Raw genomic sequence first — 14,722 nt, 5'->3', positions numbered from 1 at the left:
GGTTTAAGAATCTGAAGTTCCTCCAAAATCTGGGAGGGTTAGTGTGGAGCATGTTTTCAGAAGTCTTAGAAGAGCAACACTCTGATGTGGAAACTACAGAACCCGAACCACCAACAAATAAAATCAACCTTCCGCTGGGTGGCATCTGACTCAGATAATGAAAGTGAACATGTGTCGGTCCGCACAGCTTTCGATTGTTATCGAGAAGAACCAGTCATCAGCATGGGCGCATGTCTCCTGTAATGGTGGTTGAAGCATGAAGGGATATAGTGCATCTGGCACATAAATATCTTGCCACACCAGCTACAACAGTGCCGTGAGAACGCCTGTTCTCACTTTCAGGTGTCACTGTAAACAAGAAGCAGGCAGCATTATCTGCTGAAAATGTAAACTCGTTTGTCTGAGCAATTTCCTGAACAAGGAGTAGGACTGAGTGGACTTGCAGGCTCTAAAATTTTTACATTTTTTTATTTTTGAATGAAGATTTTTTTGTAAATAATTCTACATTTGTAAGTTCAAATTTCACATTAAAGAGATTGCACTACCATACTTGTATTAGGTGAACTGAAAAATACTTTTTCTTCTGAGGGGTTTTCAGTGCAAATACTTGTAATCAAAAATAAATATAAAATGAGCACTGTACACTTTGTATTCTGTGTTGTAACTGAAATCAATATATTTGAAAATGTAGAAAACATCCAAAATATTTAAATAAATGGTATTCTATTATTGTTTAATAGTGCAATTAATTATGCAGTTCATTTTTGTAATCGCTAAATTAATTTTTTATTTGCTTGACGGCCACCCTTAAACTATAATGGGGCTGAAAATACCAGGATAGAGGAATGCCATTCTGCTATTATCTTTATAATTTAGTTGGGGTTGGTCCTGCTTTGAGCAGGGGATTGGACTAGATGACCTCTTGAGGTCTCTTCCAACCCTAATCTTCTATGATAATTCATCATAACTGATGCGAAGTCATTTGAGTTGGAGGTTGCTCCTTCAGTGTGCCTTTTGGACGACTCTCCTCATCTGCCTTCCAACTTTTTATCGGGGTTTCACAGGGCTCTGCCATTGGTCCCCTTCTCTTCTCCCTCTATCTCTGATCTCTGGGTAATCTCATCTGCAAAAACAAATTTAACTACTATTTCTATGCTAATAACTCACATATCTACTTCTCTACTCCAGACCCATCTTCCCCTGCACAAACTAAAATTTCAGCCAGTCTCTGACATCTAGGGTGACCAGATGTCCCGATTTTACAGGGACAGTCCCGATTTTTGGGTCTTTTTCTTATATAGGCTCCTATTACCCCCCATCCCCTGTCCTGATTTTTCACATTTGCTGTCTGGTCACCTTACTGACATTTCCTCACGGCTGTCTAGGCTTTGGCTCAAGATAAACATGGCCAAAACAGAACACTTAATCTCCATCCCCATAAGCCCTCTCTCAATCATTGTGGACAACACCACCATTCTGTCATTCAGGCTCATAAAATGGCTGTCATCTTCAACTCTGACCTTTCTCTAGGTCCTCACATCCAGGTTATGTCTAAACCTTGCCAATTCTTTTTCCATAAACGTCTAAGATATGGCCTTTCTTATCCATTCACACAACTAAAACTCTCGACCAAGCTCGCAATCTCAAATCTCGATTACTGAAACATCATTCTCTCCGGCCTTGATAAACACAATCTTCCCTTGCTTATATACATTAAGAATACCACTCTCCTAGCCCCTCTCTTTGACCATGTTACCCCACTCCTTACATCCGTCTGCTGGCTCCTCCTCCTCTGTCAAATAAAACAATCTACTTGCCTTCAAAGCCAAGACCTGTTATGGCCTAGCCCCTAATTTATCACATAACACTATCAAGATGTTGACTCACCTTTGATTGGCCAGTGATGCCAGTCTCCAATCACCCACGTAAGTTTTTAAACAAGCACCTTCATGCTTTCTCTCATGCTGCCCCTTATGCTTGGGAGAAGCTCCCCATAAATATTTATAAAACCGGCTCATTATCCTCCTTTAAAATCCTTCTTAAAACTCTCCTTTTCCATGATGCCTACAAAACATTGATAACTATTAGACTACTGGTGTGCTGAGATCATTGCCTATCATGCTGACCAATTATTGGTCTCATTATTTCCTAGTATTATCCATTTGTCTGTAACCCATCTGTTGTCTCTTGTCTTATACTTAGATTGGAAGGTCTTTGGGACAGGGACCATCTTTTAGTCCTGTGTTTGTACAGCGCCCAGCACTGCGGGGTCATGCTGCACGACTAGGGCCCCCAGGCACTACCACAATAAAAATAATAAACAACAGAAATATAAGCATTTAGCATATTTAATTACTGTAAAAATATTTTGCTAATATCTAGTAATAAGCTTAGGACCACTTTCAAAAAAGCTTAACATCCAGCTGCTTCCATTGTCAGCAAATGCAGCTGTGGGCTGCTGAACTCTTCTTTGAAAATCTGGTCCTCAATGTTTGGGGACCAGAATATGATCAGGCTTTTGAGAAATCCTAGCTACCCTAAAAATACCTTAAAGATAATTTCACAACCAAATATTTAAGCATTATTAAAATGTAGCATATTATACATGATATCTTGTTTGAAAATATAAATGCTGTCTGAAGCTGAGGTTATGGGTAGGTGCCTAGGCTGGCTATCACAGAGGAGTAACATTCTGGAGCAGCCTTCCAAGGGGAGCAGTGGGTGCAAAAACCCTAACTTGTTTCAAGACTGAGCTTGGTAAGTTTATGGAGGGGATGGTATGATGAGGTTGTGTACAATGGCATGTGGCCCATCTCCTATTAGCAAAGATCTCCAGAGGTCACAGATGGCACACTGGAAGGGGAGGGCTCTGAGTTACTACAGAAAATTCTTTCCCAGGTATCTGGCCAGTGGGTCTTGTCCACATGCTGAGAGTCTAATTGATCTCCATATTTGGGATTGGGAAGGAATTTCCTCCCACGTTAGATTGGGGGCGGAGGAATTGCCTTCCTCTGCAGCATGGGGCATAGGTCACTTGCTGGTTAGTAACAGCATGTTAATAAAATCTGTAGATCATACTAAACTGGAAGTCACAAATACAAGTGAGGACAGAAAAATAATGCACAGGGATCTAGAAAGATAAAAATGTACAAAAAATAAATGAGATTTGATTTTGAAAAATGAAAGGTACTACACATTTGGAACAAAAATAATTCTCGACATACTGAATGGAAGGGAGAAATTTGGCAGAGAAATAGAAGAGATTATGGACAGCAAACTATACTGGAGCTTGCAGTAGAATTTGGCAACAGAAAAAAAGCAAATTCATTTTCTGGGCGGCATACACAAAGAAATCACATCATGGGCGAGAAAGTAATAGTCACTTTTGTATTTATATATGTCTATAGCATGATCAGACCTAAAATTTTGTACCTATTATCAGAAAAACATTGGCAAGTTGGAGGAAGTTCTGTGACTGGCAACAAAATGGGAGCTAGAGGAAAATGGGACCTGGTATGGGAGCTAGAGGAACTATCTTATGAGGTTTCAGAGTAGCAGCCGAGTTAGTCTGTATCCGTAAAAAGAAAAGGAGGACTTGTGGTACCTAAGAGACTAACAATGCATCCGATGAAGTGAGCTGTAGCTCACGAAAGCTTATTCTCAAATAAATGTGTTAGTCTCTAAGGTGCCACAAGTACTCCTTTTCTTTTTATCTTATGAGAAAAGATTACAAGAGCTAAATATGTATAGTTTGGCTAAGTGACAACTAAGGGAGGGAAAAGAACATGATAACTGTTTACAAGTATCTGAGGGTACACCCACCAAGGAGGAAGACAAATAATTTTTCATACATGAAAATGCAAGTAGGAGTAATAGAATAAAATTAAGAAATGGCAGATCTTCACTGAATATCTGGAAAGGCTTTCTGGACAGACAGGTCTACTGTCCTGTGGAATAATATCCTAACGGGAACAGAGGAGTGCCACTCCTGGACAAAATATTAGAAAGCGTACTGTAAGGAACAATCCTGCACTGGCAGAGAGGAGTGGAGTGGGTAATCTAGTAGGTATTTTCCATCCCTATTTCTATAAGATGTGCATATTTTAAGCAAATATTTACCACCACCGCCCCAAATACACACTTCTATATATTCTGTTGAATAATTAAAATTATGTATTTTATTATTTTAATATAGCAGCTCTCGTACAGCTTTTAACATGAAGAAATGTTCTATAATTTAATTTATATGGCTTGAATGTTAACAATAGCCATCTATGTTCTAGTTTACCTCCCCTCCTTCACCTTATCATCAAAATTAATAATAAAAGGAGCAAGATATGCTTTAGAATTCAAAGCATAGCTCCCTCCCCTGACTTCATAGCCTGGCTTGTTAGGATCTGTATATCCAATCTAATTATTTTGGTTCCAATTTCCAACCCTATCAATGGTGCAAGAAATCAAAATGCTGGTCTCCTGAACGCATTAGGATCTAAAAGCTAACCGCTCCGCATTTCTGAGGCACGCTGTGTGGCCCAAAGCTCCCGTCACAATACAGTTTATGTTCACTGTTCTGGATGTGACCTGAGAGGGTTTTCCCAACGTACTGATATTGAACATTTCATAGATTTCAAATATGCTGCAGCTTGTTGCAGCATTTGGCTCTGTCACACTATAGCCAATTTTAACAAGAAGCAGCAATGCTTTGTTAAAAAGGGAACTGGGTTTTTTAAGTCCCTTTCCCATCTTTTAGGTGTTGGTTTTTTCAATAGAAAAACATTTGTGATTACCTTCTGTACAGCATTTTAAAACTGACACTAAGCAGCATCACATACAGTGTCTGCAAGTTAGGGGATCCCTATGTTGAAAGCTACCTAAATTCCTTGGGGTCTGTTTTCACTGACTAATACTCTCTCCCCCTCTCAAATTACAATCTTACTTAGATTTCTGATGCATCAACTCCCCCCCCAAAAAAATCGTATTCATTTCTACAGCTTTTACAAATATAATAAATGATTTGTGTTTAAGTCTGAGTCACTGTTTTATTTTTTATTACGAATATCATATGTTTGGCAAGCTGTCTGACCTTCCTTTTGATGATGAACGCTGCAACAAACAATTTGCTGTATCTTTAAAGAAATGGCCAATTCAATTACATAATGCCAGAAGCTCTCAAATCCCTCTCTGCCAAATGTCTTCCCTGTATCCTGCCACAGACAGGCCATTTGTATTCCAGCACAGTAGGACACTTGTTTTATTGAAGCGTACAGTTCTACTTAGGTACTATCAACAAAACACCATTTCAGTTTTCCAGTTCTGTGTTCCTTTTCTGCCTGCTTTAGCCATGGTTATATTAAGATTTTCAATTTTACTGACCAGAAGTATGTACGGTGCTAATTATGTGCCTAAAATCTAGTAGCTATTGACTAGTACAACAAAATACATTAGTGACCAATTACAGTAGTTTTTGGCAGCATTGGTTACCATTTTAAAGGATTTAATCATTGCACTTAAAGTGAAGTTTGAGATTCCCTTTGAGACTACACCACTAATTGCTTCTGTTTTGCCAGTTATTGCATGAGATGGTTTGCAAAAAGGATCAGTAAAGATGCTTTCTAAATATCAGAGATTAACCAAACAAAATAAGTCAGGTCGGTAATGAGTCTTTTTTCATCCACCTAAAGAAGATGCAGAAATGTTCATTCACATCACAGAGCATCCTCCACATAACCGTCTCCCCCTTCATTTCCTCCAATACCTCTCAACATTTGGAGAGACAACAGTGTAACAGTATTTGCTGTTCATGTGTACTGCACATTAACTGCATTTGCATTTCTATTGATGGTTAGTGTGAAAACTGCACCTGCTCTAAATAAAGCCATTTTTTCCTGTGTGATAGGTGAACAATATGTGGGAATTCATATGGCGATAGTATGTTTAAAAGGAGTTAGGCTCTCAAAAAAGAACCTAGACAAATATTGAACTATATCATCATAATGTCACCTCCTACTCTCCAAGAATCATTAAAAACAAACAGTCACCCTCTAAAGGAACTTGTAATATAATGTATTCTTCTTTAAAAGCCAACATCCACCTGCAAGTCCCCTACTAGTGATCAGTTCTCATTTACAGCCTCGTAAAGTAGCAATGTCTATATATTTTAATGCTGAGGCCAAACAAGGGACTTTTCTGCCTTTCAAATTTAGTGAGATATAGTTTTCCAAACTCCAAGGAAAGGCTGTAACACTTTGCTTCAGACTGTGAAATAAAATGGAGATTTAATTTCATTAACATTTTAGAATAAGGGATTGTACGCTGAAGATCAAAAGTAGTCTTCCTAGCAACTATCCAGTTCTTCTACTTCCCTGAAAAGCAGTAATTTCAATAGATGCAACTGTTTAAATAAACTAATTTGTTTCATTTTCATGAAGTTTTGGGTTAATTATACTTCAAATGAGTCAACCCTTATCCTGACCCCCATCCACATAAAACACCCCACGAAACAAGTTTCTTCATAATATAAAAGAGAAGAAAACCTTCTAGAAATAACTTATAAAATGTCAGTTTCATTAAGAATTTCTGTAGATAAATTGATATAAATATAATTGTAAATACTTAATTCATCTCCATGAGAAAGAAAGAGCCCTAAGTCCCCAGATAATGAAAGATTATCCATCATACTCATTGAACACTAGTAACACAGTATCTGAAAAAATTACTGTCATAAACCATTGACTGTAGTTCACAATAGTAATAATCCCTCTGAAATTAGCTGTTAAACACAGCTAAAATGCTACATGCTACAGCATCAACAGGCTTTGCTTGGTTTCATCTTTGCCTATTAGCTACTTTTGATCTTAAATTATTTCTCAGGGACTACAGTATAATTTAATACCACACACACAAAGTTGCACCAAAGAATTTTTATGTTGTTGCAAACTAAGGGCCAGATTTTCAAAAGAGCTCAGAACACTACAGCTTTCATTCAGAACAACGTTCCCACCAGGAGCAGCTGGGTACAGCATATGTACAAAAAATGTCACCCTTCATTTATTTGCCAAAAAGGGAAAATCTGGCTTCAGTGCACTCACTTTCAATTTTAAAAGGAAGTGCATGGGTTCACAATGATCACAAGTGAGTAGCAAATATATGAGCAGGCTGGATAAAGCACTTGATAAATCACTATAGGGAAGAATCCTGTACCAATAAGGGGATAAACTACATAACTTAACTAGAGTGCCTTCATCTTCTAATTCCGTGGTGGACTTTTTGCCTTTTTCATACAAACCAAGTACATATATGGTCTTCCTGGCCTACTGTTCCAGTGAAGAGAGTCAAAACACCTACTTATCTCTGTTCCAGTGCAGGACAAATACTACTACATGTTCTTTGAAAAGCACAGAATGACAACCTTCCTTTCCACCAACAAGCCTCTTTGTCATGTAAACGATTGAAACTTTTAAACTATAACTCCAGAGAGACCACCTTTGTTGCTGCCCTTAAAAATGACCAAAAAAAGTGAACAATGCAGAGGAAGAAAATAATCTTAAAATGAATGCTTGAATTTATACAGAGTCCAAGATACTAAAGGCCAGGAAATACCTTGTCAGTCATCACTATCAATAGCAACAGACTAAGTACAAAGAGAAGGACAGATAACATAGGGTTTATAAATGAAAACTTTTGATGAGTATTACTATAAAAGTTAAAAGAAACAAGAAAACATCTCTGAACGGTCTATATCAGATTGAAAACAGAAACGTTAAACTAATTTTGATTTTAAAATATGCAAACTATTATTTAACAATATGATATTTCTCCCCTTTAAAAAACCTTACACCTGCATACTGGGAGTCTTTAGGGTAGATCCTGGATATTCATTGGTTCAGGGGTGTGCCTGGGCATATGCATTTGCAGGAATCAGCCCTTAAACATGAACAACAAATTCACATGAAAACAACCACCGAGTTTTAAAGCTGCAAATGACAAACAATGTGAGATTACTTGAGTTACAAAACAAAAAATGACCTTAAGTGGGGGTCTTACTGTATTTCACAAAGATAAGAATAGATTCTTATGCTATGTACATGTGGGTGTGTAATGAGTTTAAAATCTTACATGGTGTTGTAGCTTATGAAATTTAGTGATTTGTTATAAGAGGTGTCATGTTTAATTCTCTCTTTATACCACAAGTGATTAAAAAGGCAAAAAAATGTATACTTGCACTATAAAGAAATAATCAGTTAATACCACTCCAAGCTAAAATACGCTTGCCCACACAGCTATCATACATTTATCAACTTCTTATTATTTTCATTCGTTGAGTACAGGAATATGATTAAGCCATGGCAATGTTTTTGAATCAAACACACTAATATCTGTCTAGGTCAGACATGAACCGAAAGCAATGGACTTTGTAAGAGACAGTTTCTCTAAAATGTAACATAGGTAGAAATCAAGAATCTTTGCCTTACATAAACAACAATAAACCTTCTCAAACTAAAAATAACTTTTATGGCAATGATAAATTCCCAGCGTGGAGAAGTGCTACAATTTTGGTATTCATTTCAGAAAACTCAATGACCTTTGCCTCTATATTAAGAATACATACTGGGCAAGAAAGGGGGAAAAGTGGTCAATGCTATAGTTTGCTTATCTGCTCATTCAAACTATCCCAGTTTACATGGGATCCGTTTGTATTTTAAGGAGTATCTATTGTGAACCACCTTATCCAGTAAAATGAAAAGTCTTGGGGCTGGCATAGGGGAAACATAAGTTTGGTTCTTGGATTCTCACTTCCTAAGAAACTGCCAGCACCTTCAGTCCTGTTATGGAAGGGAGTACCCTTGCATTATTTAATGATGACTCTTTTAATTGACTCTGCAGCAGCTTTTCCCTCAATTAACATGGCAAAGAGCAACAACGGTCTGCAACTTAGGGCTTATCTTCACATACACTGGTGCAGCTGCATCGCTGTAGCAGTTCCTTGTTGTTTTTGTGGATACAGGCTACCCCCGATACTTGACACTTTAGTAAAGACACTATTACACCAATGGGAGAGCTTCTTCCATTGGTGTAGTTAATCCACCTCCTCAAGAGGCGGTAGCTATGTCAACGGGAGAAGCCCTCCCATTAACAAAGCGCTGTCTACATGCAGGGTTAGGTCGTTGCTCAGGGGTGGGAATGTGAATCCAGAGTCCTCTCTCATGTGCTCTTTTCTACCTATTTCTGCTCTCTGGTGCTTGACTGTTTCTGTGCTCAAACCTTCCTCTATAAGGCCCTGATCCTACAAAGTGCCATGCAACCGGGCCCCAATCCAGCAAAGCGTGTGCTTAACTTTAAGTCAGTGATAGTTCCATTGCACTCAGCAGTTATTCTCACAAAACTAAATCAGCAAAAATAAAAGGCCAGGAACAACAGAAGATGTTTTAGCTATAATCTTTTTCTTCGCTTAACTTTATATAGGCTTTGAGGGTAGAAACAAAAAACAAGGCCTTTTATGAAGTACCGAAGGTAATACACAAGCTCTTAAAGAAGCAAGCCCAAATATTCTTGCCCTGTTTTATTCCAAGAAACCTTGAGTCATCTGCATAGTTTCCAGGGATTAAAGCCAGTACAGTTAATATTTATTTTTCAGGCACAGAAAAGCTAAAAAAAGCTGACAGTATTTTAATTATTTAAACATTTACTTACTCAGGGGCAAATGTAGCCAAATACCCAGTCTCCCCCAGATTTTCCCTTCAGGCCAGTTTCCTATCCTTGGGTACCTGTCAATGACAAAAAAAAGGAAAGTTCATACAAGTCTTCTTCAAGAGTTCATGACTTTACCCTAATGCTCCTTGACCCAAAAACGTCAACTAAAAGTGCTAGATATCTGGACTGATAACAGGATTCTCTCCCATCAATTTACTCAACCAGAAAAAGGCTAAATGGACTTTTCTGTGCAGGGAGACTGCTCTCACTTTGACCAATTCTGCAAATCATTCTGTCTGTAGAATCAACAGAACATCAAAGATTTTTTTCTGAGTGAAAACTAGTGTAAATTCAGGCTACTGAAAGGCAAGTTTGATGACACAGGCATCCTTTATCCTTTTTTTAAAAAAGGGGTATTAATTGAAAGTGGCACGATCAAGGTTTTATTGGCCACAGATTTAATTTACCTTAAAACTGTTATTGCCTGAAGCGGAAATCCTACAGATTGAATTACCTTTTTACATATCGTGAGAGTTTTTGTGATTTTATTTACTTAATTAAGGTAGGGCCCAATAAAAAATATTGATAATTATGACAGTATGACATAACAGTTGAAATTATTATCGCTAAGCAATAACCATCATGTTACTTTGAACTATATTCAGAGCACAGAGGTCCAAATGCTGATAGCCAAGTGGAAAAAAAGAACAAAGTTCGTGTAAGTCTGAATTTCCCCTGTTAATATGGTAGAAAAAATGATACATGAAATGAAGGGGGGAAATTATTTAATTAATGTCTTATATTTATATGATAAAAGTAATTAAAGAAAATTCAAAACAGTGGCGAGTTGAATATACATCGAAAATTTTTAAAACGGTTAAATAAAATTTTAACCATATTCTCTCCAGTCTTATTTTCTTTCGCACCGTCTATCCAGGCTCTTCCAGAAGAAATATACAAAAGGCATGGCAGCATCAACCCTCAGCTCCCTCCATTCACCGATCATTAAAAGAAAGTTATTTAAGTTACAAAATCAAGCACTTAAAAGCTAGGAAGTCCCAGAGTCAAGGTTGCCTGTGCAACCAACTTGTGCACTGAATAAGGCAGGAGTCCTATGGAAAAAATAGCAAGTAAATATGTCATTAAAGAATGTATCGTAATGCAGATGCACATCAATATAAGCCCCAATTTAAGCATTCCTAAAACAATTCTTTACTACCCGTTATAAAATGTAACTGCATCAAAAGGATACATTTTCCATTTCTTTTATTATTATTATTAATTGTAGAATAGTTTTAGGATAAGGAGCAATCAGCAAAAGATGAGAGGAGAGTAAATTAGATTATTTTTTACCACCATTAGGGTTACAGTATTTCATATATAAATTCTAATTGCACAAAGGCCTATTGAATAAAACATGACAAATATACAACTGTCCGTGGACTGGTCAAATTCTGACCCTGGTATAATATGGAGAAAAGGGGCACAAAGAGGTTACTTCCACCCTAGGACCACAAGTGCTCCAGAAAGAATGAGGGAGGACTCTTCTTCCATTACCACCTGTCTTACAGTGCAGGAAGGGATCTGAAACCTAATGGTCCCCCATATCCGCTCCCTGACATGTAAGTCTATTACAGAAATTAAAGAGACAACGTGGATGAGGTAATATCTTTTATTGGACTAACTTCTGCCGCTGACAGGTACAAGCTTATGAGCCACACAGAGCTCTTCTTCAGGCTTGGGAAAAATACTCCAAACATCACAGCTAAATGAAAGGTGGAACAGATTGTTTAATATAAGTAGATAGCACATGCTGTAAGGGACCATTCAAGGCAGAGTGGCCTGTTAACGCTACACTGCATCACAGAAATGTCAGCCATGCTGGGATCTCTAGGTCATACAACCCACTGAGCGTCTACTCAGCTCAATGTCCACCAATTCGGTAGACCCGCTACCTCCATCTGGGACATCATGGAAGCAGCATGCATGCTCATTGCCCCTCTGCTAATACCCACTATGCTTTCTCAAATACCTAATGGTCATAAATGGGCAGAGTCCAGGAAGAGTTTGGTTAACATGTAAGCATTACGTAGTCATCTCATGGATCCTAAAACAACCAGGCTGTGCTTACATAGCGGCACTGAAGAGAAGAACGATGGTCTAAGTAGTGTTCAATTCCCTCCTCTGCCACAGACTTCCTCTCTGACCTTGGACAGATCACCTAGTCTCTGTGCTTAGTTCCCTATCTGCAAAATGGGGATAATAGAGCTTTGCTACCCCACAGGGACTTGTATTTATCCTTGCATTAAAGATTGTGAAGCATGAAGATACTGCAATAAATGGGGGCCATGTAAATACCATAGATAGAGACAGGTGCACTCCTGGGCTCAGCAGCATTGAATCCACAAAATTTGGCCCTCTGTGCATAAGCACCAGATAACGAAAATAAATGCTCCCAATTAATTGCAGCTGCTTTTTTAAATCAAAGCAAAAATGGTACCATTCAGTGACAACCAGGGCTGTTGACTTCCTACAGGCATATTAGTAATAGCAAGCTCCCACTCCTGACATTTTCTGGACCCCTGAACACAACATTGCCCTTGATTCAGTCCTTACATTTTAGATTTGAGCAAATACAATTTCTTTCTTGAACAACGTTTCATTTGGAATTTTTGCCCTCTGCCCTGTCCCTGAGGGATGAGCCTGGATCATCTTCCCCCCACGGAGAAGGGAAGTAGCTAATAGTCCAACTTCACACGTTCTTAGGGAGAAAACAAAAACCAACCAAAGAAATGTTCCAGTCTCTTCCTGCACTGTATCTATTGTGTGTGTATTTATGGTTGAATTTTGATCCTGAGATGATCTCACAGAACGTGATTGGGGGACGGGGGGTGGGGGTGGGGAGAAAGACATCAGTGTTTTCCCCATGAAAAGTGTGTGTTTGGGAGGGAACCAAAAAGGCAGTCAAAAAAGCAACATGATTGATTGCTTTTGGGATTTTTTAAATTATATTTTTTAAACCAATCCAAGTTTTAAACATCTGGGATTGGAAATAGTGGAGTTCACATTAACAGAGCTTGGCTTTCAACAAACCAAACCAGAACTGAGAAGTTTCATTACAAAATCAGATCCCATGAGAGCTTCATGATGAAAGTTTTGCCCACCTCTAATTCAAGTCGCACACAAAAATAGCTTGGGAGAAATCTCCACTACATGCAGCTTACCTTAGATCAGTGTTTCTCAAATGCAGCCATGTCATAAAAATAAAGGGAAGGGTAACCACCTTTCTGTACACAGTGCTATAAAATCCCTCCTGGCCAGAGGCAAAATCCTTTCACCTGTAAAGGGTTAAGAAGCTAAGATAACCTCACTGGCACCTGACCAAAATGACCGATGAGGAGACAAAATACTTTCAAATCAGGAGCAGGGGGGGAAACAAAGGATCTGTCTGTCTGTGTGATGCTTTTGCCGGGAACAGATCAGGAATGCAGACTCAGAAGTTCTGTAAAGTTAGTAAGTAATCTAGCTAGAAATGCGTTAGATTTCCTTTTGTTTAATGGCTGGTAAAATACACTGTGCTGGAGGGAATGTATATTCCTGTTTTTGTGTCTTTTTGTAACTTAAGGTTTTGCCTAGAGGGATTATCTATGTTTTGAATCTGATTACCCTGTAAGGTATTTACCATCCTGATTTTACAGAGGTGATTCTCTTACCTTTTCTTTAATTAAAATTCTTCTTTTAAGAACCTGTTTGATTTTTCATTGTTCTTAAGATCCAAGGGTTTGGGTCTGTGTTCACCTGTACAAATTGGTGAGGATTTTTATCAAGCCTTCCGCAGGAAAGGGGTGTAGGGCTTGGGGGGATATTTTGGGGAAAGACGTCTCCAAGTGGGCTCTTTCCCTGTTCTTTGTTTAACACGCTTGGTGGTGGCAGCATAGGGTTCAAGGACAAGGCAAAGTTTGTACCTTGGGGAAAGTTTTTAACCTAAGCTGGTAAGAATAAGCTTAGGGGGTCTTTCATGCAGGTCCCAACATCTGTACCCTAGAGTTCAGAGTGGGGAAGGAAGCTTGACAGGCCACCGGGGGCTTTTCTTATGGCTACAGCCTCCTGGTTAGTGGGGGCGGGGAGGCAAAACAGTGGCCCCTCCCCTGGGGCCACCAGCAGCAGTTGGGCCCTGCCCCCCTCTGGAGACACAAACACTGGAGGAGCAGGCAGCCAGTGAGTTCCCCACTTTCCCGAGGATGGTGGGGTCAAGCTTCAGCCCTGGAGTGGCAGGAGGCAGGCTCCAGCTGTGGGGCTTTGGGCTCCATTCTGGGACCCAGGGTTCATCTCTGGTCCCCATCCCCTGGAGGCAGGACTTTGGGCTCTGTCCCCAAGCTGTGCAGCAGCAGGCTCCGGCCCCAGCCCCTGGTCGGATGTCAGTGGGCTCTGGCCCCCAGGCTCACCTCCCCATTACCCCTGGCCCTTGCTGCCTTCCCCAGCCCCCCATCCATTCCCCCTATCGCCTCTAACCCTGCTGCCTCCCTACCCACCTCCCTATCCAAAGCTTAATTTGTCCCCTGGCATACGGGGGCTGAGTATGTCTGCCGTGAAAAGTGATATTTCGATGTTTGTTAATATCACTTTTCACAGCAGATTTAGCAGCTAGCTGGGAGGCTGTGAAAAGTGATATTAACATACAAGTATCACTTTTCACAGCAGCAGACTTACTAGCCAGTAAGTCTTTAAAAAGCAACTCAAAAAACCCCTAAAGAAACAACAAAAAACACAAGAATGTACAAAGCACTTATTTGTGTTTCTATTCTGTTTAGGTCCAGCAAAGGATAGAGACAACTGTATATTATTTTTAATATTGAGTCTGCAAAACCCCCCCCCCCCATGTAAATAAATGACAATGACATGAACATGTATATGTGCATATTTATTTATTTTTCCTAAAGTTAATTAAGTATTTTAGGAAAATTGTCAGAGTAGCTACCAGCAAGAGTTGATGGCTACACTCTGAGGCCACCAAAAATTTGTTGTGAGAAGC

At 39.2% G+C, this 14,722-nt stretch overlaps 1 protein-coding gene across 10 annotated transcripts in view; it reads right to left on the bottom strand.

The window, feature by feature from the left end:
* Positions 1-14,722, bottom strand: part of TBL1X (transducin beta like 1 X-linked) — a 300,606-nt gene that overhangs the window by 169,466 nt on the left and 116,418 nt on the right. For 9 of the 10 annotated variants that reach the window (XM_043537790.1, XM_043537791.1, XM_037899925.2 and 6 more), the window contains one exon: positions 9,691-9,764. The exons of the other annotated variant lie outside the window; for it this stretch is intronic. The gene's annotated coding sequence lies outside the window, so the exon portion shown is untranslated. The remainder of the gene's footprint in view (positions 1-9,690; positions 9,765-14,722) is intronic. 10 annotated transcript variants of the gene reach the window in all.

Source organism: Chelonia mydas, chromosome 1 (assembly GCF_015237465.2).
Source record: "Chelonia mydas isolate rCheMyd1 chromosome 1, rCheMyd1.pri.v2, whole genome shotgun sequence".
NCBI classification, from domain to species: Eukaryota; Metazoa; Chordata; order Testudines; family Cheloniidae; genus Chelonia; species Chelonia mydas.
Note: the sequence above shows the minus strand (reverse complement) of the source record. Positions and strands in the feature narration are given on the sequence as shown.